The 27,499-nt window shown below is 46.0% G+C and overlaps 1 protein-coding gene and 1 long non-coding RNA gene across 3 annotated transcripts in view; one reads left to right on the forward strand and one right to left on the reverse strand.

Moving 5' to 3' along the window:
- IGSF11 (immunoglobulin superfamily member 11) overlaps positions 1–27,499 on the forward strand; it is a 292,196-nt gene that overhangs the window by 242,047 nt on the left and 22,650 nt on the right. The window lies entirely within an intron of this gene.
- On the reverse strand, positions 162–27,399 carry LOC146349609 (uncharacterized). Its single transcript, XR_014789032.1, has 8 exons — positions 27,249–27,399; positions 26,303–26,395; positions 22,068–22,131; positions 20,353–20,503; positions 13,440–13,538; positions 10,276–10,331; positions 9,636–9,849; positions 162–1,113 (listed from the first exon to the last, which is right to left on the reverse strand). It is a non-coding gene; the product is annotated as an uncharacterized LOC146349609 (long non-coding RNA).

The raw sequence follows: 27,499 nt of genomic DNA on the forward strand, positions 1-27,499 counted from the left end.
CTGTCCCACTGCCATTCTGTCACCTTGATTTTTCAACACACACACAGTTTAGACAATTCCAGCCTACCCTGTATCTGCTCACCCAGTCCCCAAGGGCCAAGTTTCTGTATGCCTCTTGGGGCCCTCTCCCCATCTGTCTTGATCTATTATTGATCATGTTTACGCCTTGAGTACTTTTCTTTATTAGGCAGTTTATCACCACATTACCTTTTTCAGGGAAGAGAAGGAAATTTACGCTTCTGACCATAAATCATTTACGACGCTGCTGGGCCAATAATGTATTTTTTATGGCTCGGCAAACAGAAAATAGGAACAAGCCCCTTGGCAGAGTCTCCCTGACCTGTTTCAATTCCCCTGCTTCTACTTTGGACCCTCGAGTCTGGGAGTGAGCAGATGCAGCCTTCTGCAGAGATACCCGTAGCTCTCTCATCTCCCCAGAGGGTCTGCATTGCTGTGTCAGCAAGGGAATGCATGTTGCCGCTGCCACTGCTGCTGACTGAACTTGGCACCGATCCGCAACACAGTGCATCTTTGCTGACTTGGCTCTGCTGAATGAATTTGAACAGAGAAATTGGGGGCTGAGGGGAGAGTAAGTAGTAGCAGTAGCAGCATTGCTACTGTTTGCAGCAGATCCCTGTGAGGTACTTTAATTAGGTTTCTGCCCTTTGTGCTCCTGTTGCTGATTTCACTTGGGTTTTGCATGCGTTCTAGTCTTTCTTATGGGGCAGGTTTGGGCTGAACAGGTAGGATGCAGTTGTGCTCATTCAGGGCGATGCTTTTAATGTCCACGTGGCCAATGCAGTCCACAGGTTAGGCAACCTGGATCAAAATCCCAGCTTGGGAAGTTCCTAGGGTCCCTACACACATTTCGCATTGAAAATACGATTTTAAGCATACACCTAAAAATGTCAATTGTAAATATGCCAAACATGTGCATCATAGAGGTACATTTCTCAGGGAGCTGTGATGGTTGTAGCTGACTGTCGAGAGTACACTCAGTGGCAAAGCATAATGATTGAATTGGCCCTAAGGGATTTAGGTCTGTCTCCTTCCCTCCAAGAGAACCAATTTGCATGTTGAGGTTACAGGTAACTTCACCATATCTGGCAAGCCCTGTGGAAGAAATAGGGTAATGGTAATTTGTTCCTGGACAAGTTCTCATTGAGTGAGGAAATGAATCAATTAGTGGTAAAAGTTTGTCATATAAATGACATTGGAAACTTCATTTTTAATAAATCCTTAAATTCTTAGAAAGATTGTCCCTGATTGTTCACTACCGAATACTGTAAAAGGTGCATGGGAACTTGGGATGTTGAGTGGAAAGTTCAAACTTCAGTGCAGCTACTTCTGCTGTGGATGATATTGCGCGGCTCTTCTGATGTGGTGTATCTAGATAAGAGTGCTTCTTGTTAACTTCTTATTATCTGATTTAGCCTATTTGCATAAGCAGACCATTTATAGCCATATTAGGCTAGCAGAGGTAGGCAGCCATTTTGGGCCCATGGGCACATTTGGCAATTTGAGAAACTGTCCTGGGGAACCATCACAAAACCAGTGCCATAGGAGGCATGGCAAAAGGACAAATAAGCTGCCCAAAAGACTGGATGCAAGGCAGAGGCTCTCGCTTTGCTTTGAAACGATCCCAGCTGCTGGTAAGAAAATGTGTTATTTTTTTTTTAAAGTGAGAGAGGTAGGGCATCTTGGCTGGTGCCAAGAAAGGTGTCCAGGAGCGCATTGATGCCTGTGGGCTCCATGTTGCCTACCCCTGGGCGAAGGATACATGACCTGAACTGTTCATTCATTCATTATATTTCTATGCTGTCCCATAAGTCGAAGCTCTCTGGGTGGTTCACAAAGATTAAAAATGACGAAAATACATTATACAAAGTGCAAAACCCTTTACATAAAAACACATAAACAGACAGCACCTGGGCCTCATTAAAAACTCATTATAGGTAGGGATGGACGAAAGGGACTTACCTGGTCCCGCAGCTTGCTTCGCGGTGGGGGGAGGCGCTTCGGTTCTCCCCCCGAAGTTCAGGTGAGGGGGGGAGGCGCCCCGCCTTGCCCGGCTGAAATTCAGGCCGGGCGGGAGGAGCCCCACCCCTCGCCGCCGAAATTCAGGCCGGGGAGGAGCGCCCCGTCTACCCGGCCGCGAAAAAAAAAAGGAAAGTAAAAAAACAACAACACACACCCGTGATAGGCTACGTGACGATTTACGTAGCCTATCACGGCTGACTTTGGAAATCTAGCCGTGATAGGCTACGTAAATCGTTACGTAGCCTATCACGGGTGTGTTGTTGTTGTTTTTTACTTTTTTATTTTGCAATGGCAGCGGCGGCAGCCGGTCAGAAGACTGGCCGCTGCCGCCGCCGAACCGCTGCTGGGACCCGCCGCCGAGAGGGACATTCACATGAGGTAAGTCCCATCCTGGGGGGGGGGGCGGTGGAGAATTTCACCACCAATTTCGGGGGGCCGAATGCATTGGCATTCGGCCTCCCGGAGATTCGTGGAGAAATTCTCCGCCATCCCTAATTATAGGCTGCCAAATCCCTGAGAGAAGAGGGCAATTTTAACCTGGCACTGAAAAGATAACAATGTTGGTGCCAGGCGGGCCTCGTCAAAATCATTCCACAATTTGAGGGGCCACCACCGAGAAGGCCACCTCCCTTGTTGCTACTCTCTGAGCCTCCCTCTGAGGAGGCACCTGGAGAAGGGTCTTAGTTACTGAACATAGTGTATGGGTGGGTTGGTTCATGCTGGGAGAGGCACTCTATCAGGTATTGTGGTCCCAAGCTGTGTAAGAGTTTTTATGTCAAAACCTTGGGCTTGGAAACATTGTGGGTGAATTCTCTCAGTAAACACAAGAGGTAGCGAGAGCATCTACTAAATATTTAGGAATTGGTTGTTCATGCTGTTTGGCATTCTTGATTCATCAAAACATGCGAAGAGTCATTGAGCCTTACCAGTGCAAGTGTTACAAAATGCCTCAGCAGCCAAATGAAAGTGCAGGGACCTCAAAGTCTAGCCGTTCAGAAATTAGCAGTCTCTAGACTTGGCCAGTGTCAGATGCATCAGAGGAAAGCATTAAGCCTCCCATAATGTACCTAATTGTGCAATGCTATACCAAGAAGAAGAGATTAATGCATGCCCCAGAGACTGATGGGGATTGATTAGCTGTATGCAAGCTAATGTCATTCTAGATGCTATTTATAGTCCTATCCGTGTACTTTCTTTTATATTTATAGCCTCAGTAATAGTATAAAACAACTTTAATATCATCCTCTAAAATGCAATATAGCCTAGGATGTGTTGGGGAGAATGCATGAGAAGAAAAGCAAGGCAAGTGAACTGGCAATTCCTGCAACCAGAAAATCCAAATTCTGCACTTTGAGTAAATTAGCCAACTGGGCAAATTTACATAACTTTACTTAATTTGCCCACTTTGCTTGTTTTCATATTTTTCATGCAGACATTTCTATTTGTTTTTACACAATCAACTTCAATTAAGGACTAAGGTAGGATTGGGGAAGCTGTAGCCCTTCAGATGATGGTATACAAGTCCTATCATCCCTGACTGTTCGCCATGCTGGCTGGGGCTCACTGGAGTTCAACAATATCTGGAGGGCCACAGATTCCCTACCCCTGAACTACAGTGAGGACACAGAACATTGCAGGAGAAGGCAAGTAAGTTTTCATAGAAAGAGGAAGGGGTGTACAGACCAATCCTATGCATGTTTACTCAGAAATAATTGTACATAGGAGTGTAGCCTTACAACCTGAACTGCATCTCTCTGATTGCAGGAACTTAGACCCCTGCCCCGAAGACCCCTTGTAGTTCCTCCGCATCTATTTATTTTTAACTGGCAATACACTGTCAGGGTTTTCTTTTCAACAACCAGGAGTAGAAGCTGCTGCTGCTGCTTTTTAAAAGAAGAGCTCAGTTTCTCAAGGGCACACCACTCATTATGCTCAAATACATGCAATAGATTCCCATAAATAAATGCATACTGTTTATTTACAGCAGGGGAAGGGAACGTGTGGCACTCCAGTTGTTGTTGGACTTCCAGTATCCATCATCACTGTCTATTGGCCATGCTGGCTAGGGCTGAGGAGAGCTGGGGTCCAGTGACTTCTGGAAGGCCGCAGATTTCCCACCCCTGATTTGCAGCTTTGGGTGGGGGTGGTATTTGAGCAGAGAAACAGTAAGGGAAACGAGCGCTTCATTCTTTTGCTGTCTGCCAATTCCATGCTCAAAACTGGTCCCTTCCAGGTGTTCCATCACGGAGTTCAAACTAGCAAACACATGATTCTGTGTCAGAGGCCACATTCTGTAACTGGGGGTATGATGACAGCTGTGCAGATATGTAGACCTCCTGGAAACATGAAGCCTGCTGCAAATTACAGATGCTGTGTGGCTAAGGCCAAAGCATGCTAATAATCGACTTTGTATGCATACATAGTTGATAATAAGAGCCAGGGGCTCATAAAAGTGTCAGAACAACCCCTAGGGCCTCTTGTTAGTGTTGTGAAAGGATTCACCAATATCTGTCTTCATTGTATTGCAATTAAAGAAACATTTGTTCCATTAACACAAAACGCTTGAGTCAAGGTAACTCTTCAAATGAGTAAGAGAAACTCACAGAAACCTAACTGGTGGAAACAATTATTTTAGGCCTACTAATCTTATCGTCTTAAGCTCTGAATTCCTCCTCTGCTGTGTTGATGGCAGCTTGGCTTGGAGAAGAAGGTAGACACGCTTCCAGTTATCTCTGAAAGTGGTTGCCAACCTTCCTCCCAGCAACAGCAGACTCCTTTCTGTTGTGGGAGAAGGTTGTTGAGGCATCTTATCATTGCTCACAAAGAGCAGCAGCTGAGCCCAGAGCAGCAGCAGCGTAGGTCAATGGGGCTTTGATCATCAGGCCGTTACTCTGTTTTATTTCTGCCTAGCTCAGACATAGGCTATCAGCTACAGAAGAAGGGGGTCAGGTGGAAGCAGTGCAGATTTGTGGGTAATGGATGTGTCTGCCAATACATTTGTTGGTAGAGCAATTGCCGATGCCTAGGAACCTCTCAGGCTTGAGTGGCTCTGAGCAGTAATTGTCGCATATGTCTGCTTATTTAGAGTGCCACATGGCATGTAACCATGTACAATGATATGTAAGGATAACAGAGCTTATTTTGTGTCATCCTCCCCCCCCCCCAGTTGTATAGAAGCTAATGGTAGCAAAGTCCTTTTCCTGCTTTATTGAATCAATATAAAACAAACAAAACGGGATCCTTAAGGTATCTGGTGTAACAAATGCTATTGCCACCAACCCATTCTGGTATTGATACGTGGGCAGCTCTCACTAATTTTAATTGGGCTTGTGTGGGACACGGAATGGTATTTGTGCCCAGAAACTCAGATACCCTAATTTAAAAAAATGCCTTTACTATTTCTCTTTCTAATAGCCAACTCAGGTATGAGTGCATCTAGGAAAAAGAAACCAAATGCACAGTTACAAGATGGGGGATACTTGGCTCAAAAATACTACAAGCGGGAAGGATTCTGGAATTGTTGTAGATCACAAGCTGAATATCAGCCAACAGTGTGATGTGGCTGCAAAAAAGGCAAATGCTATTTGGGGCTGCATTAATAGAAGTATAGCTTCCAAATCCCATGAAGTACTAGTTCTCCTCTATTCAGCACTGGTTAGGCCTCATCTTGAGTACTGTGTCCAGTTCTGGGAGCCACACTTTAAGAAGGATGCAGACAAACTGGAGAGGGTTCAGAGGAAGGCAAGGGAAATGATCAGGGGACTGGAAACAAAGCCCTATGAGGAGAGACTGAAAGAACTGGGCATGTTTAGCCTTGAGAAGAGAAGACTGAGGGGAGATGTGATAGTGCTCTTCAAGTCCTTGAAAGGTTGTCACAGAGAGGAAGGGCAGGCTCTCTTCTCGATCATCCCAGAGTGCAGGACACAGAATAATGGGCTCAAGTTACAGGAATCCAGATTCCATCTGAACATCAGGAAAAACCTCTTGACTGTTAAAGCAATACGACAATGGAACCAATTACCCAGGGAGGTGGTGGGCTCTCCCACACTGGATGCATTCAAGCTGAAGCTGGACAGCCATCTGTCATGGATGCTTTGACTTCGATTCCTGCATTAAGCAGGGGGTTGGACTCGATGGTCTTATAGGCCCCTTCCAACCCTACTATTCTATGAGTGTCAACAGGATTGTAGTCAAAATGAGGCCACTGAGCAACAAAACGGGGCCATCACCATGCTTCTTAAGGGAACCCCAAGGTTTGCATAAGTTCAAAAACATTTTTTAAGAACCTAAGGGAAAACCCTCTCCCAACACCCCAGTGAGGACTGAGGAGGCTCAGTAGCTGTGGAATACAGAGTGACACTTAGAAAAGGAACATGGGGGAGGAGGAGAAGACTGGAATGTCCTGCTTGGAAGCAGTGTTTGTCTGGAGCCCTGAACAGGAGCACTTTTTTGAGGAGGGAAGATGGGTTGCAGGTAGGGGTGTACGAAACACTTACCTGGTTCCGCTGGGGCCATCCGCAGTGGGGGGGGGAGGTGCTCCATCCCCCCCCCCGGAATCCTCCCCGGCCAGCCCCGCTCCACAATAGGCTAAGTAGCCTATCACAGCAAAAGGCAGGGATGCAAATGGTGGCTGCTACGCCATTTGTTTGGCTGCCTTTTGCCATGATAGGCTACGTAAATACTTAGCCTATTGCGGAGCGATACTACTTAAATACCACAGCCGCCGCCGCTGCATCCGCTTCCAGGTAGTCCGGGGGGGGGGGATTTCGGGGTGGTGGTGGTGGGGAGGCCATTCCGCCACGACTCCAGGGGGGTGCGGATTCCAAAGAATCCGGCCTCACTGGAGTCCGTGGTGGATTTCTCCAACATCCCTAGTTGCAGGTCCCAGTGGTCCTGAATTGGTAGATGACATATGGGGTTTATGGTAAGCTGAAAATCTGAAGTTTTCTTTATCTTGACAAATGCATGTGTCTCTAGATAAAGCATCAAATGGCCTTTTTTTTTAAATTTAAAGTTTAATGAAGCATTTTGTTAATACTATACTACAAAACAAGCCTTACAGTTGGGGTGGGGAACCTCAGGCCCGGAGGTCAAATCTGGCGCTCCACGAGTCCTAATCCCACCCTCCTGTGGTCCAGATCTGGCCCTCTGAGGTTCCCCAGAAGGCCACGCCCTGCCCCCCTGGCCTCATCCCTTTCCCCCAACCACCGATCATTTGGTGACTGCCTGGCTTTTGTGCAATTTTTCCCCATTTAAAAAGGTTGACATGCCTTAAGGCCTACTTATTGGCACTAAGAGCTGGCCCCTTTGTCTTCGGTCCTGCCCACCACTGGAATTCAACTTTGGAGCTTCTCCAAAGTTGAATTCAGCCCCCAAGCTGAAAGAGATTCCCCATCCCTGCCTTACAACAGTGCATACTCTCCCTTGACATCCCCTCCCATGACTGAAATCCAGCAAATACAGAAGAGGAGAAAAATATGGAAGGGGGGGGTGAGAGGGGGTAAGAAACAGTGAGGCAAACAAAAAGATAGCTAAGAATGGGGGTGGGGATCAGAATTCTAAGGCTCTAAGAATTTAGACTAGATACCATTGAATTTAGTGGTAGCATCATGCCTATTAAATACTAAAGGCAGTAGTATTCTCTACTCCTGCTGATGTTTTGCACCAGCAGGAGTGTCCGCTTGCACCGTGGGGATTTAGTGCTTCATAAAGCAAGCCCCCAAACAAGTAGAAATGCTTGTTTCCAAACTGGGACAAGTCAGCGGAACTCCCATCTGTGAGCTATTCTGAGCTGCCATGTTCTGGAAAGGTTTTTGCTTGTTTCGCTTTGCTTTATGAAGCACTAAATCCCTGTTGTTCAAGCGGCTGTTCCCCCTGGTGCGCAGTGGTGCACATAAGAATACTACCCCTTATCCTCAGTTAGGCAATACCTGCATTAGTGGACTTCCACTAGTAGAGGTGTCTAGAGTACTGTCTGGTTCAGTTTTATTGGATGAGTCTCACTTGTTGAGGCCCGAGGATGTAGACAAGGTGCTTGGCCAAGTCAGGTCAACCAGCTGTGTGCTTCACCCTTTCCCATAATGGCTTATTGCATCTAATAGTGGGAAGATGTCTGGCTGGGTCCAGGGGGTAGTCAACTCCTCCTTGAAAGAGGGAGTTGTGCCAGCCACTTTAAAGGAGGCAGTTATTAGGCCACTCCTGAAAAAGCCTAACCTGGCCTCAGAAAATGTTAACAACTATAGGCTGGCTGCTAATATCCCCTTCCTGGGCAAGGTGCTCGAGCAGGTAGTTGCTGGTCAACTATCGATCCATTTCAATCAGGCTTCAGGCCTGGTTTTGGATCAGAAGCTGCCTTGGTCATCCTGTGGGATCTTTGCTGGGAGAGGGACAGCAGGAAAGCGACTCTGTTGATTCTCCCGGACCTCTCAATGGTTTTCGATACCAGCGTCCATGGTATCCTTCTGGATAGGCTATCTGGGCTGGAAGTTGGAGGTATTGCACTGCAGTGGTTCTGCTTAGTGCTGTGCCAAAAATTTCTCCCACATTTTTTCAACCATTTTCATTCAATTTGATAGAAAAGAATTTGCTTTTGAAGAGAAATCCCAAGGAGGAGAAATTTCAGAGAAATTCTCATGGGTTGGGTTTGGAGTTCTTGTGCTTACCTTGCTTATGAGGTGGCTGTGGAGTGTGTGCAAGTGTCCTGTCTGTCATTGTACAGTAATCTCTGTGGCAGCCTGTAGCCTCCTCGGCTTCCTGCACTTCAGTTAAAGCCATCATGAGGAAGACATCATGAGGCAAAACCTCCCATGGGGCCTTTTTCAGTTCAGGAAGTGCAGGTGGCCTGGGAGGCTGCAGAGCAATAGAAAGATGTGCAGTAGAGAGAGAAAACACACACAGAACTCTCGGCCACTTCACAGTGATTAGGTAAGCTAAAAAATGCCACAAAAAATTAAAAATTCTGCCTCAAAAAAGTGGAAGCCTCCACACAATTGATGCTGTTGCCACATACAGAAGCAGTGCAATAAACCAAAAACCCTTAGGAAACAAGGAAGCGCCTGTGCTACAACCCCTGCCAATAATGAGCCCTATCTGTGAGAAACTGTAGGAGAATTTTTCCTCCCCTGCTTGAATGGCCAATTCCAGAAGGTGGTGCTAGAGGATTATTGCCCTGTCCCTGGGCAGTTATGCTGTGGGGTTTGACGGGGCTCATTTGTATCCTCATGCTGTTCAGCATGAAACTGCTGGAGGAGGTTATCTAGAGATATTGACTGAGGTGTCACCAATATCTCTCTCCTTTTCATCAAATCTAGGTGAGGCAGTGGGTATTCTGAACCAGTGCCTAGGTGTAGTAATGGAGATGAGGGCCAATAAACTGAGACTCAATCCAGACATGACTGAGGCACTGTTACTGGGTGGTTCATCTGCCCAGCTAACTGGTGCTCAACCTGTTCTGGAGGGGATTGGATGAAGGGTAGGATAGAAAGGAAAGGAAAGGAAAGGAAATGATGCTGGTTCCAAGGCAGAAGAATTAAGATCTGGATGTGCCCTCACTTTAAATAGTCTCAGATGCCCAGGAAGTCAAGTCAAGTCCTTACCCGGTAATTCTTGAGCATAGTTGTTGTGTTGTCACAGAAACTGCCATGGCCCATCCAAAAAAATTCTTCAGCTTTTCTCTGTGCTTCAAACCAGTCAGCAGCGGACTCCACAGTGACCACACATTGGTATGTTCCTCACTCTCCATCCTTTCTAAACAATGGCTGTAGAGTCTGTATTGCTCATCCAGATATCCTGGCATTGCTCAGTTCTTTACTGTTTTGGAAACATTAGCTACTTTTAGTTTGCAAATTGGATTCAAGTTATGAATCAATTGACCTGTTTTTCCTGCTGATGAAAACTAACTTTAGACTCTGTCAAAAGTTAATTTTCATATGTAATTATCCTAAAAGGGTTTCCATTAATTAATTATTTTTATTTATTTTTAAAATGTATAAACTACCCTTCATCCACAGGATCCCAGGGTGGTATACACAGCATCAAAAACAAATGAATCCATTATATATATATATATATATATATATATAAAAAACTCATACAATTACACATTAAAAACAAATTAAACAACAACAACTCTTCAAACAGCAAACCAAGCAGTTAATTCAGTTTAAAAGTAACATTTTAAAACTTTTTTATATATTAGAATTCTAAAATGTTAAAATGCAAGCAAAAATTACTTGCCTTGGTTCCCTCCTGAGCTGACTTGTGGTGTGATGTCACATTACAGAAACGAAATTCTGTATATATAAGACAGAAACACAATTCAAAGTGATCCTGATAGGCTGGGCAGAAAACAACAGAATGACATTTAATAAGGATAAATGCCAAGTTCTGCACCTAGGAAAAAGAAACCAAATACACAATTACAAGATTGGAGATACATGGCTCAACAACACTACAAGCGAAAAGGATCTTGGAACTGTTGTCGATCACAAGCTGAATATGAGCCAACAATGTGATGTGGCTGCAAAAAAGGCCAATGCTCTTTTGGGTTGCATTAATAGAAGCATAGCTTCCAAATCCCAGGAAGTACTAGTTCCCCTCTACTCAGCACTGGTTAGGCCTCATCTGGAGTACTGTGTCCAGTTCTGGGCACCACACTTTAAGAAGGATGGAGACAAACTGGAGAGGGTTCAGAGGAGGGCAACAAAGATGATCAGGGGACTGGAAACAAAGCCCTGTGAGGAGAGGCTGAAAGAACTGGGCATGTTTAGCCTTGATAAGAGAAGACTGAGGGGAGATATGATAGCGCTCTTCAAATACTTGAAAGGTTGTCTCAGACAGGAAGGCCAGGCTCTCTTCTCAATCATCCCAGAGTGCAGGACACGGAATAATGGGCTCAAGTTACAGGAAGCCAGATTCCGGCTGAACATCAGGAAAAACATCCTGACTGTTAGAGCAATACGACAACGGAACCAATGACCTAGGGAGGTGGTGGGCTCTCCCACACTGGAGGCGTACAAGACGAGGCTGGACAGCCATCTGTCAGGGATGCTCTGACTTGGATTCCTGCATTGAGCAGGGGGTTGGACTCGATGGCCTTGTAGGCCCCTTCCAACCCTACTATTCTATGATTCTATGATTACTTAAGGTTTAGACAGAATGTTTAGACAGAAAAAAAGCCTACAAGGCATGGCTGGCAGGGGTGTGCTGGGAGTTGAGGGTTTTTTCCTATCTAAACATGCATAGAAGTGTACCTTAAGTTATCAAATTGCTCTTTATGTGTTTTATTTGACTGCTATGCCTAGTCCGCATTGTCATTTTGTTTTTCAATTTCTCATTATTATTTACCACTTCCATGCCAGTGAAATTTCACAGGTGGGCATTTGGGGGAAGAGGATTCCCATTGGGCCTATTCATATGTACACGGAAGGAAAGTGGTTAGGGGTGTACAAAACCCTGCTTACCTTGCTCCGCCGGGTTCTGCAGGTGGGGGGAGGCGATCCGTTCCTCCCCCCGGAATCCTCGATGGGGGGGGGAGGCGATCCGTTCCTCCCCCCCCTGGAATCCTGCCCGACTGGCTCTGCTCCGCAGTCAGGCCACGGAGCCGCCGGCCGGGCCAACCTGCAGCGGGACCTTCAGCTGCTGCCAGGCTGCTGCGGACGCAAATGGCGTCCTGTCAGGGACGCCATTTGCATCCCTACGCTGGCCCTTGATGTGTAACGTAAATATTTACGTAGCCTATCATGGCTAAAGCAGGGACGCAAATGGCATCCCCTATGCCATTTGTGTTCCTGCTTTAGCCGCGATAGGCTACGTAATTATTTACATAGCCTATCATGGTAAAAAAAAAAAAGGAACGCAAATGGCGGCTACGGCGGCTGCCATTTGCATTCTGTTTTTTAGCTATGATAGGCTATGTAAATTTTTATGTAGCCTATCACAGTGAAAAAGGGAATGCAAATGGCGGCCTCCATAGCCGCTGCCATTTGCGTTCCCTTTTTTTGCCGTGATAGGCTACGTAAATATTTACGTAGCCTATCACAGCCTCTGCAGGGACACAAATGGCGTCCCTGCGTTAGCCGTGATAGGCTACGTAAGTATTTATGTAGCCTATCACGGCCATTCGAAAGACGCGAATGGCGGCTGCAGATGCAGCTGACATTTGAGGAGCACCGGAACGGCCGACAAAGGTAGGCTCTGTTCCGGGCCCATTTCACGGGGTGGGGGGGGGGCCCGGGGGCTTCGTTCCGCCACAGATTTCGGGGGGCCGAATGGGCCAGCATTTGGCCTCACCGAGATCCGTGGCAGAATTCTCTGCCATGCCTAAAGTGGTTAAAAAACTACGGGGGGGGGGGAGTAGCAGAACCATTACATGTGGGCCCTTCAGATGACCAGGAACCAAATGGTGCCATGTGGTTCCACTACACCCCACCCATAGTTACTGGATGAGGCTACCTTAGTGGTTTGTGGGCACCCCAATGGCCTCCACAGCACAAATGGGCTATCGGCGGCTGCTCCATCAGCCAGAATGGCCATGCGACCTTGGAAAAAATCCACGGCGCCTAGAGCATCACCCACAGTAGCAGGCGCTCTATCTGGCAAACTGTATGCTTGCGGCCCGGGAGTCCTCCTGAGCCTGTTTAAGCCACTGGGGAGCCCACCACATGTAATGGTAAGCAACCCCAGGCCCTTTAACCTTTTTGCAGGGGGTGGTTACCTGGAGTGGCTTAGTAACTACACAGAATGGGCTTTTCTCCCCACACACAATACGCTAAGCCACCGTGGTTACCAGAAATTCCCAAACCACCATGGCTTAGTGTGACGTCTGAACAGGCCCATTATTATTGTCACTGTGGGGTGGCAGTGATAATGCCCCCCACTCCACCTATACCACTCATTGGCTGGGTTCACACAACACGCTAACCCACACTTAGGGATGTACGACTCCTACTCACCTGTCTGTTCTGGGGCATCGTGGGGGGGGGAGGCATGCCATCCCTCCTCCCGGAATTCTCCCCGGACCAGCTCCGCTCCATGGTGGCTCCACGGAGCTGGAGTTCTGGCCGCAGCTGGGATGCTGCGGCCACAAATGGCGGCTGTTGTAGCGGCTGCCATTTGCGTGCTTGCAGTCAACTGTGATAGGCTACGTAAGTATTTACGTAACCTATCATGGCAAAGAGCAGGGATGCAAATGGCAGCCACTACGCCATTTGCGCCCCTGCTCTTTGCCATGATAGGCTACGTAAGTGTTTACATAGTCTATCACGGTAAAGGCAGCCACGCAAATGGCTTCTTTCCTTCCTCCAAGCTGGTGGCCTGCCATCTGTCAACAGCTATGAGAAGAATTGTTTAAGTGGTAAAATCACTACCCATTTATGTAGGGATGGACGAAAGTCCCTTACATGGTCCCGCAGCTTGCTTCGCGGTGGGGGGAGGTGCTTCAGTTCTCCCCCCGAAGTTCAGGCCGGGGGGGGGGAGGCGCCCCGCCCCGCCTCGCCCGGCTGCGAAATAAAAAAGTAAATGTAAAAAAAACAACCACACACACACGTGATAGGCTACGTAACGATTTACGTAGCCTATCACGGCTACATTTCCAAAGTCAGCTGTGATAGGCTACGTAAATCGTTACGTAGCCTATCACGGGTGACTTTGAAAAAAAAAAAAGTGCGTACGCAAATGGCGTAAATCTTTACGTAGACTACCTGGACCCAAATAAGGAACGTAAATGGCGGCGCCCATGGGCGCCGCCGTTTGCGTACACACTTTTTTTTTTTTCAAAGTCACCCGTGATAGGCTACGTAACGATTTACGTAGCCTATCACGGCTGACGTTGGAAATCTAGGAAATCTTGGACCCTGCCTCTGAGATTGTGGTGGAGAAACACCTCTCCCAGTCCCCAGCAATCCCTAGTTCTCAGCAGGCAGGGAGATGTGTATGCTGAGATTGTGTGGGCATGTGTGGATGTGTGTGCATGCATGGGGAAGTGTGTGGGAGACCATGGAGGGGTGTGTGTGTGTGTGTGTGTGTGTGTGTATTTATAGGGATGAAGAGTGGGTGTTTGTATGTGGGGGGAGTGTGTGTGTCTGTGTATGTGGCTCTTGGCCCCAGATCCAACACCAGATGTGGTGGTTGGGTGCAAAAAAAGCCGTGCACTCCTGCTGCCCATTGCCAGTTTCTTATACTCTCACTCCTGGTAAAATTGTTCACATGTTAACATTGTTCCTGGATGTTACTTCTTCAGTCTTCAAATGGGGTCAGGGTGGGAGGGACTGCATGTTTGAATTACTCCTCCATAGGGGTATGGAAGATATAAAGCTAGCAAGTCAAGGAGAAGGCTAGTTTAGATCTCCTCTCACTGACATCTAAGCCTGATTCAGACACTCTATAAAACACTTCCATATAGAGTGTGGCCATTGCCATGTGGCGGAACTAATGTTTCACCTGGTTCAACCATGTTGGCAAGTGCTGCATCCTATTAGTAACTGGGCCACCATGCTCACATAAATCACTCTTGAAGAATGGTGCCTGTCAGTATGGGCAGACTGGGTCAGATATTGCTTCCTGTGTTCAACTACTTCCACAAGGACCCTCCTGCATGGATATTTTTAAAGGATCTGAACCACGACCTAGTTTGCTGTGTACAAATTTTTAAAAATATATATTCCACAATTCCATGTGACAGCCATGACATATAAGGCCCTAAAGAGGTTAGGCTGTACAGTCAGGGCCAGAAATATTGGAACAAGGATAACTGTTTTGGCAGTTGGCCTCTGTACACCACCACATTGAAGTTGAAAGGAAACACACCCAGATGGGAGCAAAGTCAGGACTTTCAGCTGTAATTCGAGGGGTTTGACAAAAGTGGGGCACTAACCATTCAGGAAGTACAGCCAGTGGCATACACAAACTCCCATCACTGGTGGCTCATAAGTAATGGAACAAACCAACATCATTTCAAATTTAAGGATCGCCTTCAATACCTGGATGAAAATCCTTTGCAGTCAATGACTGCCTGAAGTCTGGAACTCATTGTTGTTGTTGTTGTTCAGTCGTTCAGTCGTGTCCGACTCTTCGTGACCCCATGGACCATAGCACGCCAGGCCTTCCTGTCCTGCGCTCTCTCCCGGAGCGTGCTCAAGTTCATATTCATTGCATCCGTGATGCTATCTAGCCATCTCATCCTCTGCTGTCCCCTTCTCCTTTTGCCTTCAGTCTTTCCCAGCATCAGGGTCTTTTCCAGGGAGTTTTCTCTTCGCATTAGGTGGCCAAAATATTGGAGCTTCAGCTTCATTATCTGTCCTTCCAATGAGCACTCAGGGTTGATTTCCTTTAGGATGGACTGATTTGACCTCCTTGCAGTCCAGGGCACTCATAAGAGTCTTCTCCAGCACCACAGTTCGAAAGCATCAATTCTTCGGCGCTCAGCCTTCCTGATAGTCCAGCTCTCACAGCCATACATTACTACTGGGAAAACCATAGCTTTGATTAGACGGACCTTTGTCGGCAAGGTGATGTCTCTGCTTCTTACTATGCTGTCTAGGTTTGCCATAGCTTTCCTCCCAAGGAGCAAGCGTCTTTTAATTTCATGGCTACAGTCACCGTCTGCGGTGATCTTGGAGCCCAAGAAAGTAAAATCTGTCACTGTTTCCATTTCTTCCCCTTCTATATGCCAGGAAGTGATGGGGCCAGATGCCATGATCTTCGTTTTTTTAATGTTGAGTTTCAAACCAGCTTTTGCACTCTCCTCTTTCACCCTCAACAAGAGGCTCTTGAGATCCTCTTTGCTTTCTGCCATTAGGGTGGTATCGTCTGCATATCGGAGGTTGTTGATAATTCTCCCAGCAATCTTAATTCCGACCTCTGATTCATCCAACCCGGCATTTCTCATGATGTACTCTGCATATAAGTTAAATAAGCAGGGTGACAATATGCAGCCTTGTCGTACTCCTTTCCCAATTTTGAACCAATCGGTTGTTCCATGTCTGGTTCTGACTGTTGCTTCTTGACCCTCGTACAGGTTTCTCAGGAGACAGGTAAGGTGGTCTGGTACTCCCATCACTTTCAGAATTTGCCACAGTTTGTTGTGATCCACACAATCAAAGGCTTTAGCGTAGTCAATGAAGCAGAAATAGACGTTTTTCTGGAATTCTCTTGCTTTCTCCATGATGCAGCGAATGTTGGCGATCTGATCTCTAGTTCCTCTGCCTCTTCGAAACCCAGCTTGTACTTCCGGTAGTTCTCGGTTCGCATACTGCTGAAGCCTAGCTTGTAGGATTTTGAGCATCACCTTGCTGGCATGTGAAATGAGCGCAATTGTGCGGTAGTTTGAACACTCTTTGGCGTTGCCCTTCTTTGGAATTGGAATGTAAACTGACCTTTTCCAGTCTTGTGGCCACTGTTGAGTGTTCCAGATTTGTTGGCATATTGAATGCAGCACTTTAACAGCATCATCTTTTAGGATTTTAAATAGCTCGGCTGGAATACTGTCATCTCCGCTAGCTTTGTTGTTACTAATGCTTCCTAAGGCCCACTTGACTTCACTCTCTAGGATGTCCGGCTCAAGTTCAGTGACCGCACTATCATGGCTATCAGGGACATTCAGATCTTTCCTGTATAGTTCTTCTGTGTATTCTTGCCACCTCTTCTTAATCTCATCTGCTTCTGTTAGGTCCCTGCCTTCTTTGTCCTTTATCATGCCCGTCTTTGCACAAAACGTTCCCTTGAGATCTCCAATTTTCTTGAAGAGATCTCTAGTCTTTCCCATTCTGTTGTTTTCCTCGATTTCTTTGCATTGTTCATTTAAGAAGGCCTTCTTGTCTCTCCTTGCTATTCTCTGGAACTCTGCATTCAGTTGGGTATATCTTCCCCTTTCTCCCTTGCTTTTCGCTTCCCTTCTTTCCTCAGCTACTTGTAAAGCCTCCTCAGACAGCCACTTGGCTTTCTTGCATTTCTTTTTCTTTGGGATGGATTTCGTTGCTGCCTCCTGAACAATGTTACGGACCTCCGTCCATAGTTCCTCAGGCACTCTGTCTATCAGGTCTAATCCCTGAAATCTATTCCTCACCTCCACTGTATATTCATCAGGGATATGATTTAGGTCATACCTGAACGGTTTAGTGGTTTTCCCGACGTTCTTCAATTTAAGCCGAAATTTTGCAAGAAGCAGCTCATGATCTGAGCCACAGTCAGCTCCAGGTCTTGTTTTGACTGACTGTATGGAGCTTCACCATCTTTGGCTGCAAAGGACATAATCAATCTGATTTCGATATTGACCATCTGGTGACGTCCATGTGTAGAGTCGCCTCTTGTGCTGTTGGAAAAGAGTGTTTGCTATGATCAGCGTGTTCTCTTGGCAAAACTCTATTAGCTTTTGTCCTGCTTCATTTTGTACACCAAGGCCATGCCTGCCTGTTATCCCGGTGATTTCTTGACTTCTTACTTTAGCATTCCAATCCCCTATGATGAAGAGGACATCTTTTTTTGGTGTTAGTTCTAGAAGGTGTTGTAGGTCTTCATAGAACCAATCAACCTCAGATTCTTCGGCCTCAGTGGTTGGGGCATAGACTTGAATTACTGTGATGTTGAATTGCCTTGGATTCATACTGAGATCATTCTATCATTTTTAAGATTGTACCCCAGTACTGCTTTTCCCACCCTTTTGTTGACTATGAGTGCTACTCCATTTCTTCTAAGGGATTCTTGCCCACAATAGTAGATATGATGGTCACCTGAATTAAATTCGCCCATGCCTGTCCATTTTAGTTCGCTGATTCCCAAGATGTCGATGTTCAATCTTGCCATCTCATGTTTGACCACCTCCAGCTTACCTTGATTCATTGATCTGACATTCCAGGTTCCTAAACAGTATTGTTCTTTACAGCATCGGATTTTCTTTTCACCGCCAGACACATCCACAGCTGAGTGTCCTTTCGGGTTTGGCCCAGCCGCTTCACTCTTTCTGGCGCTACTTGGAAATACCCTCTGCTCTTCCCCAGTAGCATATTGGACACCTTCCGACCTGAGGGGCTCATCTTCCGGCGTCATCTCTTTTAGCCTTGTGATACGTTCCATGGGGTTTTCTTGGCAAGAATACTGGAGTGGGTTGCGATTTCCTTCTCCAGTGGACCACATTTTGTCAAAACTCTGCCATAACCTGTCCGTCTCGGGTGGCCCTGCACGGCATAGCTTATGGCTTCACTGAGTTACGCAAGCCCCTTCGCCACAACAAGGCAGTGATCCATGAAGGGGCTGGAACTCATGGACATGACCAAATGCTGAGTTTCCTCCCTCGAGATGCTTTGCCGGGCCTTCACTGCAGCTGCCTTCAGCTGCTGCTTGTTTGTGGGTCTTTCTGCCTTCAGTCTTGTCTTCTGTAAGTGAAAAGCATGCTCTGTTGGGTTGAGATCAGGTGACTGACTTGGTCATTGAAGAACATCCACTTCTTTGCCTTGAGAAACTCTTGGGTAGCTTTTGCTATATGTTTTGGGTCATTATCCATCTGCAATATGAAGCGGTGTCCTATCAGTTTGGCAGCATTCGGCTGAATCTGAGCAGAAAGTATAGTCCTATACACCTCAGAATTCATCCTGCTGCTTTTAGCAGCAGTCAGGTCATCAATAAACACCAGTGACCCGGTTCCATTGGCAGCCATACATGCCCATGCCATAACACTGCCTCCACCATGTTTGGCAGATGATGTGGTATGCTTTGGATCATGAGCTGTTCCTTTCCTTCTCCATACTTTTCTCTTCCCATCATTCTGGTACAAGTTAATCTTGGTTTCATCAGTCCAAAGAATCTTATTCCAGAACTGGGCAGGCTTTCTGGGGTGTTTGCTGGCAAAGGCTAATCTGGCCTTTCGGTTCTTGAGCGTTACCAGTGGTTTGCTCCTTGTTGTGAAGCCTCTGTATTTACATTCACAAAGCCGTCTCTGGACTGTAGATGTTGACAATGACATGCCTACCTCCTCAAAAGTGTTGTTGACCTGGCTAGATGTTGTGGAAGGGTTCCTCTTCACCATGAGCAGAATTCTGCGGTCATCCACTTTAGTTGTCTTCTGTGGTCTTCCAGGCCTTTTGCTGTTGCTGAGCTTGCCAGTTAATTCCTTCTTTTTCAGGATGTTGCCAACTGTTGTGTTGGCCACTCCCAATGTTTTTGCTCTCTCTCTGATGGGTTTATTTTGTTTCCTCAGCCTAATGATGGCCTCCTTCACTTGCATGGACACCTCTTTGGACCTCATGTTGGGAGTTCCAGTGAACAGCTACCAAATGCAAATGTAACACTCAGAACCACCTCCAGGCCTTTTACCTGCTTGATTGGTCATGGGGTACCCAGGAAACAGGCCACACCTGGCCATGCAGCTGCTTGTCAGCCATTCGTTCCATTACTTATGAGCCACCAATGATGGGTGTGTGTGTATGCCACTGGCTGTACTTCCTGAATGGTTAGTGCCCCACTTTTGTCCAACCCCTTGAATTACAGCTGGAAGTCCTGACTTTGCTCCCATCTGGGTGTGTTTCCTTTCCACTTCATTGTGGTGGTGTACAGAGTCCAACTGCCAAAACAGTTATCCTTGTTCCAATATTTCTGGCTCTGACTGTATATACTTCCAATACCATCTCCTTCTTCCATATCCCAACGTGATCTTCAAGATTGTTGTGAACCTCCACCTGAACATGGTATTCTTAGGCATAGCAAGTCTTGAAAACTAGATCCTGATGAAAAGGTATCAGTTTCCTGCCTTGTGTTTCAGGAATAGTCCATCATCATCATCTAATTTGTATGCCACTTTTCCACACAATGTGCCCGAAGTGGCTAACAACACACAAAGAAGAAAGCATACCAATAAATCTATTACGATAATACATCATTACAATAATGAAGAACCCAAACAATTAATTTCCCCAATACTAAAAGTATAACATTTCAAATTAATTACAAAATAAATATCAACCATTACAACACAGTACCAGTTATTATTTATCAGTAAAGTGTAAGCCAGAGCCAAATAAGCCAAACCTTTCTGAAGCCTCGAGGTATTAACAACCCGTAAACAGCTACCCCAGAAATACCAGGTGCAGGAAATAGCAACCAGATTTCCTACAGCTTGCAGCACCTGATCTCTCCCATGTTCTCCTCTCTCATGCTGGTGCAGTTCTCAAGGCTTCAACAGAGACCAGGGTGGAGGTGGTGTTTAGTCTCTTCCCCTGTACTCTGGATGTTTCTGCTCCTTCTGGAGGGCCTGGGGTGGCTGCAGATATATATCCAGCCACTCTTGAAACCAGATGTTTTCAATTTCCTGAAAGCAGGACTCACCATGTTCCACTCTCCCATGCTGGTGCAGTTCTCAAGGCTCCAACCAAAACAACAGGAGTGTTTAGTCTTTTCCCCAGGGCTCTGGCTGTTTCTGCTGCTTCATGAGAGGAAGGAGCTGTAGGGTCTTTAGTCAGAAGCCATATCTGGAATCCTGGAGATGACAGCAGATGCAGAAAGTCAGATGACTCATAGATAGGGATGTTGTGGGAGTCTGAAAGGGGGTGGAGTTTGGCATACTCCCCCCACTTGGCCTCCCAGACTCCCATCTGCAGACTGCTGCCACTTACCTGCCACGTTCAGCTCCCTGGTTGAGCCGGTGGGCAGTCTGTGGGTGTCCGGCAAGCAGTCTGCGGCCACCCGACTCCTCAGCAAGCCACCATTTTGCATAATAGACCATGCATGCCTGTAGTCTTTCATAAATCACCACTTTACAGCCACCATTTACGTAAAATGCCTTTTATGTAAAACAGTGAGCTGCCAGTTGTACTCAAAATGGCGGCTCGCTGAGGAGTTGGGCAGCTGCTCACCGGGCACCTGTGGACAGCTGCTCACCGGGCTCAACCAGGGAGCTGAACAGAGGTGGGTAAGTGGTGGGGGTCCGGTAGGGCAGAGCGGCAGGGCAGGCACAGGATGGTTCACCCATCCTTACTCATAGGCTCCCATTAGGGTTGGGGCAGATACTTATTTGGTCCACATTTTAAGTGAACCATCCTAATTCACACTCCAGTTCTAATATGTGGCTTGGAACACAGTTATTGATGGGACGCTATACTTCCCTGAATTTTGTGGTGCATTTCTCATCTCAAAGATTGTGTAGAAAAATGCATAGAGTAGGGGAAATTGTGTAATATTTTTTCTTACACAATGTGAATTTTTGCAGTTTGAATTTTTGCAGTTTGTTTTTTAGATTCACAGCCTGATGCAGAAACGAAACGGGACAAAACAGATTTAAGATGGAAAAGATGCGAAACTGACACAGACCACAAATAGATTGATTGTTCCATCCCTAGCTCCAATAATCTGTCCCCCTGTATCATTTCCTGTTCCTCCTGCGCTTGTTAGTCTGAGAAACTTGACTAGACATTTGAATCTATTTAGGGGTGGGCAACCCTGTAGCCTTTGGCCTAATTTGAAAATCCCTCTGCAAGCAATCAGTTGAGATTTCTGGGAAGAGCAGTCTGTGTCTTCCCTGATAGCCTGCTGAGTGAGGAGGAAGAGGGAAAGAGAGAGAAAGGAGATGGCAGAGAGAGAGAAGGGGTAGTTTTACCCACTTATGACTCTGGTACCACCCACTGCTGGCCTTGGCCCCCAACAGATAACCCCTGGCAGAATGCACCCCCAACAGATAAAAGGTTCCCTTCTCCTGATGCAGAGCTATTCTGCTAATCTCTAGGACTGTTTTCCCTGCTTCCCTTACTTTCATCTGGCTTTAGATTTAGATCATTGTTTGCTCTTATGGGACTTACATATCCCTGGCGGGAGTCTTGTGGGGAAACATGCATTCCAAACATTGGGAGCAAGTAGAAGTGTTCCTGCTAACTGCTCCACATTTATGGAATGCCATTCCCCTGGATGTCTGCTGTCAACTCATCCTTACCTAAAGTCATTTCAGAAGAGTTGCTGACCATTGCACTTAAGCACTCAAGTGGCCAGAGTATGTCAAGAATAATTTTTGCTATTTTATTTTATTGCTATTTTTATTAATACTTTGTTACCTGTGTATCCCAGTACAGTTGACAAGACCATTTTGTGGGATGAGCAGGCCATCTTTTTGAAAATCTGTAAGGAGGGCATTGAAGAATGATTCAGTATCAACACTGTATTATTATGGTATATGTGTGTACGGGCACAACCACGCTTTAAAGACAGCACCAGGAATAGCAGATTTCTGCAGCCTCTGAAAAAATGTTTCCCAGCCAAAGCAATGATCTGCCAGACATTTCTCCTACACAAAGGAGAAAGGGAATTGCAACATTTATTATTAACGTTGCTCCCTGAGACTTCAAGGCCAGAATGTAAACCATTGCAGAGAACCTCAGCAAAAAAGAAGAAAAAGAAAAAAATAATTCCATTCAAGCAGTTAGCAGATAACCCCATTATTCATTACAAGATTGCTCCCCTGGTACTCATGTAAGTGAGTAGGCTTTTGGATGTGCATGTAGCAAGCTGGAATGTTTCCAGGACTGAATGTCAGAAGTGGAGTGCCCAGAATAATTCAGGTCTGTTGTTGGGAAGGTGGCTGCTTCATGTGGACAGTTTCACTTGCCGTAGGTACAACTCCACTGGGAATTTCTCCTGGGATTCTCATTCACTTCTGTAAGTCTTATGCAGGAGAATTTCCTAGCAGGCTATGACCTAGTCTGCTGCTGTTGAGGGTTAATTGATTATTGCTGGTCCTTTAAGGGCTGCTTCAAACGTGATGGCTTTTCTGCATGGGTATCCGTTGTGTAGAGCACAACTACATTCATGGGACAAACACTCGTGTCTATTTTGCCACAGAACATAGAAAAGAAAGCTTCATAAGAAGACAAAGTATGTGGGATGTCATCTTCACATGCCATTTGTATATGCATGAGAAAGCGATCAAGTGCCCATCTGTCTGTATTTGTAAACTTCACCCCAGCAGCCATTGAAGGTCAGTGGGAATCAAGCATCAGGCAGTGGTCAGATTCCAGGAAATCCTTAATTAGGCTGCAGATTTTGGTGTCTGGTCAAGTTGAACCAATGGGAGCATTTGGAGAGGAAGCACTTACAGGAATCTGTTGTTTGACCATGTGTGGCCATCACCCAGTGCTTGGAAGCTTTGTTGGACCATCGCAGAGGTGTCTAGATACCAGGGCTTAGGAGCTTCTGCAAACATTATGGCCTATGCAGTGTAAATCCAGCAGCCCCCAGTGAGTAGGAGTGTACGAAATCCACTCACTGGTCTGGTCCGGCATGTCCGCAGGGGGGGGGGGAAGGCAATCCCTCCCTCCCCCCAGAATCCTCCCCGGCCAGCTCCACTCTGTGGCAAGTCCGCGGAGCTGCCAGCCGGGCCTGTCCGCAGCCAGACTTCCGTCCGCTGCTGGTCTGCAGCTGCAAATGGCGTCCGGCATAGCGGATTTAATATTTATGTAACCTATCATGGCAAAGAGCAGGGATGCAAATGGTGTCCATGGCGCCATTTGCATCCCTGCTTTAGCCGTGATAGGCTACATAATAGTCTATCACGGCTAAAGCAGGGACGCAAATGGCGTCCACTATGCCAGACGCCATTTGCGGCTGCAGACCGGAGCAGCGGATGGCAGCGGACGGACCGGACCGGCCAGCGGAAGGTAGGGTCCATCCGGGGAGCATTTCATGGGGTGGTGGAGGGGAGTGGTCCATTCTGCCATGGACTCCAGGGGGCCGGATTTTGGAGTCGGTGGCGGAATTCTCTGCCATCCCTACCTGTGAGTCATCTGCAGAGGCTAGAGAGGAGGGCCTGTTCAATGCCACAGGCTCCACAAGGGTCCCGAATGCTACCAAAGACATATGATTCATTCAGGGTTATTTTGGGCCCAGCATGGAGGTTATTGTTCCAGTGATTATGAGAGCTTCTGAGCACATGCACAGAGGGGTCGAGGGCTTCTCTGGGGTCTGCATAAAGTGATGTGGGGTGTGTGTGTGAGAAATCTGGATCTATATTATGCAGGTTGCTACTTTTGAAAAGCTACAAGACCTCAGAGTACACTGATTTATACTACTGATATGTACTAATACTAAGGGCCTAGGAATACCCACAAGTATCAGGGACTGATTTTAGATATTGAAAACATTCCAATTTAGTTTAGATGTCCAGATAAATAATCTGGCATTTCTAAACCCATTCTAAATTGGAATGAATGAAGTTTGGCTGTTCCTATTTTGAAAACCCTGTCGGCCATGCAGTCACACATATGCAAATAGCTGGGGAGCACACCCTGGCTGGATAATTAGGAGACTCGGATATCTGAGGTTCTATCAGTGGGAATTCTGCTATTAGATTCAGAACAGTCCACACCACTCAAAGAGGTATATGCAAAGAGGGCAATCTGTCTCTCTCCACTCGCCTTACACACACACAAATAAAATGCACAGCTAAAGAATAGCAAACAGTGATGCTTTTTCATCGGCACTGTAAACCAGAATTGTAGTGTTTTAAAGGAGATGAAATCTGGCTTAGGATGAGTGAGAAATTTGCTCCATCAGGGTTCTTTTTTACGGCTTTACCCAATTCACACTTCTCAAGCATTTTGGTGAGCCGAGACAGAGTTGTGTTCCAAAATCCACATTTTTTTCAAGCTTTCCGATGCAACGTATCTTAGGAAAAATGCAAATATCAGGGAAATGTGCACACAAAATGTGTATATTTGAGAAAATTGTACACAAAACAGCATTTCAGCAATGTAAAGTACTTGAAAATAATACATACATTTAAAAATGTGCACCAAAATGCATATATTAATGTATGCATTACAAAAAATGTGCATAAAAATGATACGAATTTCTGAATGGATTTAATATAAAACAAAATCATAATCTTGTGCAGAAACAGGATATTATGAGTTGACCTTAAAAATACAATAATTTTGGCAAGTCTGAGATTGACAGATCTGTCCTTTCCTAAATTTGGCTTTGTACATGCATATCTAGTGAAAACAGTGATGTGGGGTGGCAAATTTCCTGTGGAAAGTTTTCCAAAATGGAAAATTTCCCAGTGCTTTATTTTTCCATGGAAAATTGAGTGAAATCGAACTAATAAAGACAGAAAAATTGAAGCTGCCTCAACAATGTTAGTGGAAGAGAGTTGAACTCTGTTGAAATAGATGAGTGGTTGTCAGCATATCATGCGCATTTCTTTGGGTTCCTAAAATTAATTAGTGTGTCAACGGTTTTCAGGACCTTTGTTTTGTTTTTTTCTTAAATTTAAACCATGTAAGGGAAGTACATGCTATTGTGTTTAAATTTTTACAAGTATTCCAATAACAAATTCTGCATAATCTAATGTTTAAATCTCATTTAATATGCTTTTATTTCCCCCGCAAATATTTCAGGTCAAATACTTGTGGTGTATTGGGACAAAAAAATAACATGGGGTACTTTTAAAAGTTTTGTTTACTAAATACAAGTAAAATAAACATGTGAAAGGGGATCTCTAGGGCATCAGAATATTTTCTGAGGCAAACTGAAAATGTTTCTATGCAAATGATCCTAATATGGATTGGAAATTTTTTTGATACAAACTGAACATTTTCCCATGCAAATGACCCTATGCAAATTAATCTAATTTTATTAATCTAATTTGCATTGGAATGTTTTTTATTTCAAAATTTTCTGGAAAACCCACTTTGCTGGGTGAAGAGAGCACCACAGGGGGAGAAAAGATTACCAAAAATGGGTGTGTAAAGCTTACCTTAGCCAATACTCTCTTAGGGCGCAATCCTATGGAGATAGGTGGCTGCCTCCGAACTTGGAGGTGACTGCCTATCCAATGCAGGGCAGGAGAAGGGGATTGTTCCCTCCATGCGTCTCCTGCCCTGCATTTGTGGCTAGACAGCTGATTTTGGCTGTCTAGCCATGGAATGGCGGAGCGGGGGAGGATGCTGAACGGCACATAGGATGTGTCGTACCAGCATTTCCGCCTTCCCCGCCCCGGAGTGCCACCTGGCATGCCCCGTTTTGGCTGCTCTGCACTGCTCTTGCGAACGCGGAACACGGGGCTGTTCTGCACTGTCTGCGAGGCAATGTGGAAGGCAGGGAAGGTCCATTCTCCGGGAACCAACCTCGGAGCCCGCGGCCATAGGATTGCTCCCTTAATAGATAATGAAAACATATGAAGTAATGGCATTGGAAGGCTTCAAAGGGCCACCAAACTCACACCCTTGTGCAAGTCAAGACCATGCACACCCCAACCCAATACAAATCAAGTTACACAAATACCACAGCCTACCACAGGTGCAGGTGAAATACATCAAGGAGCCTGAAGAGCAGCAAACTTCAGATCCCTCAGTCAGGTGGGCCCAGCTATATACTACAAATAAGGCTAAAAGAGAGAGATGGATTACTTCACTATCCTAATCTGGATATTTAATTTGACAAGCTTTTCAAAATTGAAGATACTTTAAGGGAACTGAGGATTGTCTGGACTTTATCACTGAAGTGGTAAAGCAGAAACCCGTTCTGCTCTACAGTCTGTTTGCTTTTCCATAGGAGTGAGGGGACTTTCTACATATACCAAAACAAAACCCTGGGCTATCATGGAGATGGCTTCAGCCTAGCAGTTCTCTGAAATGCTAATTTTGTATATGCAGGGCTTTTTAAGATGGGAAACATTCAGACATGTGACACCGACCAGCTTCCACCCCCACTTCACCTTGAGGCAAGAGCATTGCAGAGGAAGCTTAACCACTTGATCTGTTGAATGTGTGAACTGGTTCTTAGAGTGATCATGTCAGTCTGTTTAGGAATGTGTTGTCTGTGCATTGGTGTATATCTTTAGTAGTCTATGTTTGCACAGTTTTTATACATGTATCATCTTAATTTAATAATTTAAAAGCAAAAATAATGTTTTTGTGCTTGCACTGTTACAGGGTTTTAATAAATTGTGGAGTGTAAATGAACGTAAGCCTGTGGGCAGGAACTGTTGTGAATTTTTATTTATGATAAAGCTTGCAAAGACAAAATAATACGTGATGGTGGTGGCAGAAGCCTTGGTTAGAATGCAGAGCTTGTCAAGAGCAGTCACTTTTTCTTTTTCATCTGCTCTTTGCATGCCTCTCTCTGTAGTGCTTTCATTGGTGTCTGAGAATCAGCCTGTTCCCAATGTAAACAGATGCAAGCTCAGCGTACGCTCCTCCTCCTCCTCCCTACTCCCTTGTCACCTTTGCCACGTTTACCTGTCAGAAGCAGTTGTGTGTGCCTTCCCCATCTGTAGCCCCACAGGTGCTATTTAGCTTAGCAATACGAATCTCTGTCTCTTTATCTGCCTCTTGCATCCTGTGCACCAAGAGCCGGAGAGACGCCAACTGACTGCCCTGGATTACTCACAGCAGTGGGAGGTCGTGGAAAGTGGGCCACGGTGGCAGCCTGGTTGGGGGAGGTGGGGGGGAAGCGAAGAGAAGAGGAGAGAGGATGTGTAGTATCTCAG

This window comes from Heloderma suspectum, chromosome 3 (assembly GCF_057233095.1).
Source record: "Heloderma suspectum isolate Gila_16-S chromosome 3, 16-S_ref, whole genome shotgun sequence".
Lineage (NCBI taxonomy): Eukaryota > Metazoa > Chordata > Lepidosauria > Squamata > Helodermatidae > Heloderma > Heloderma suspectum.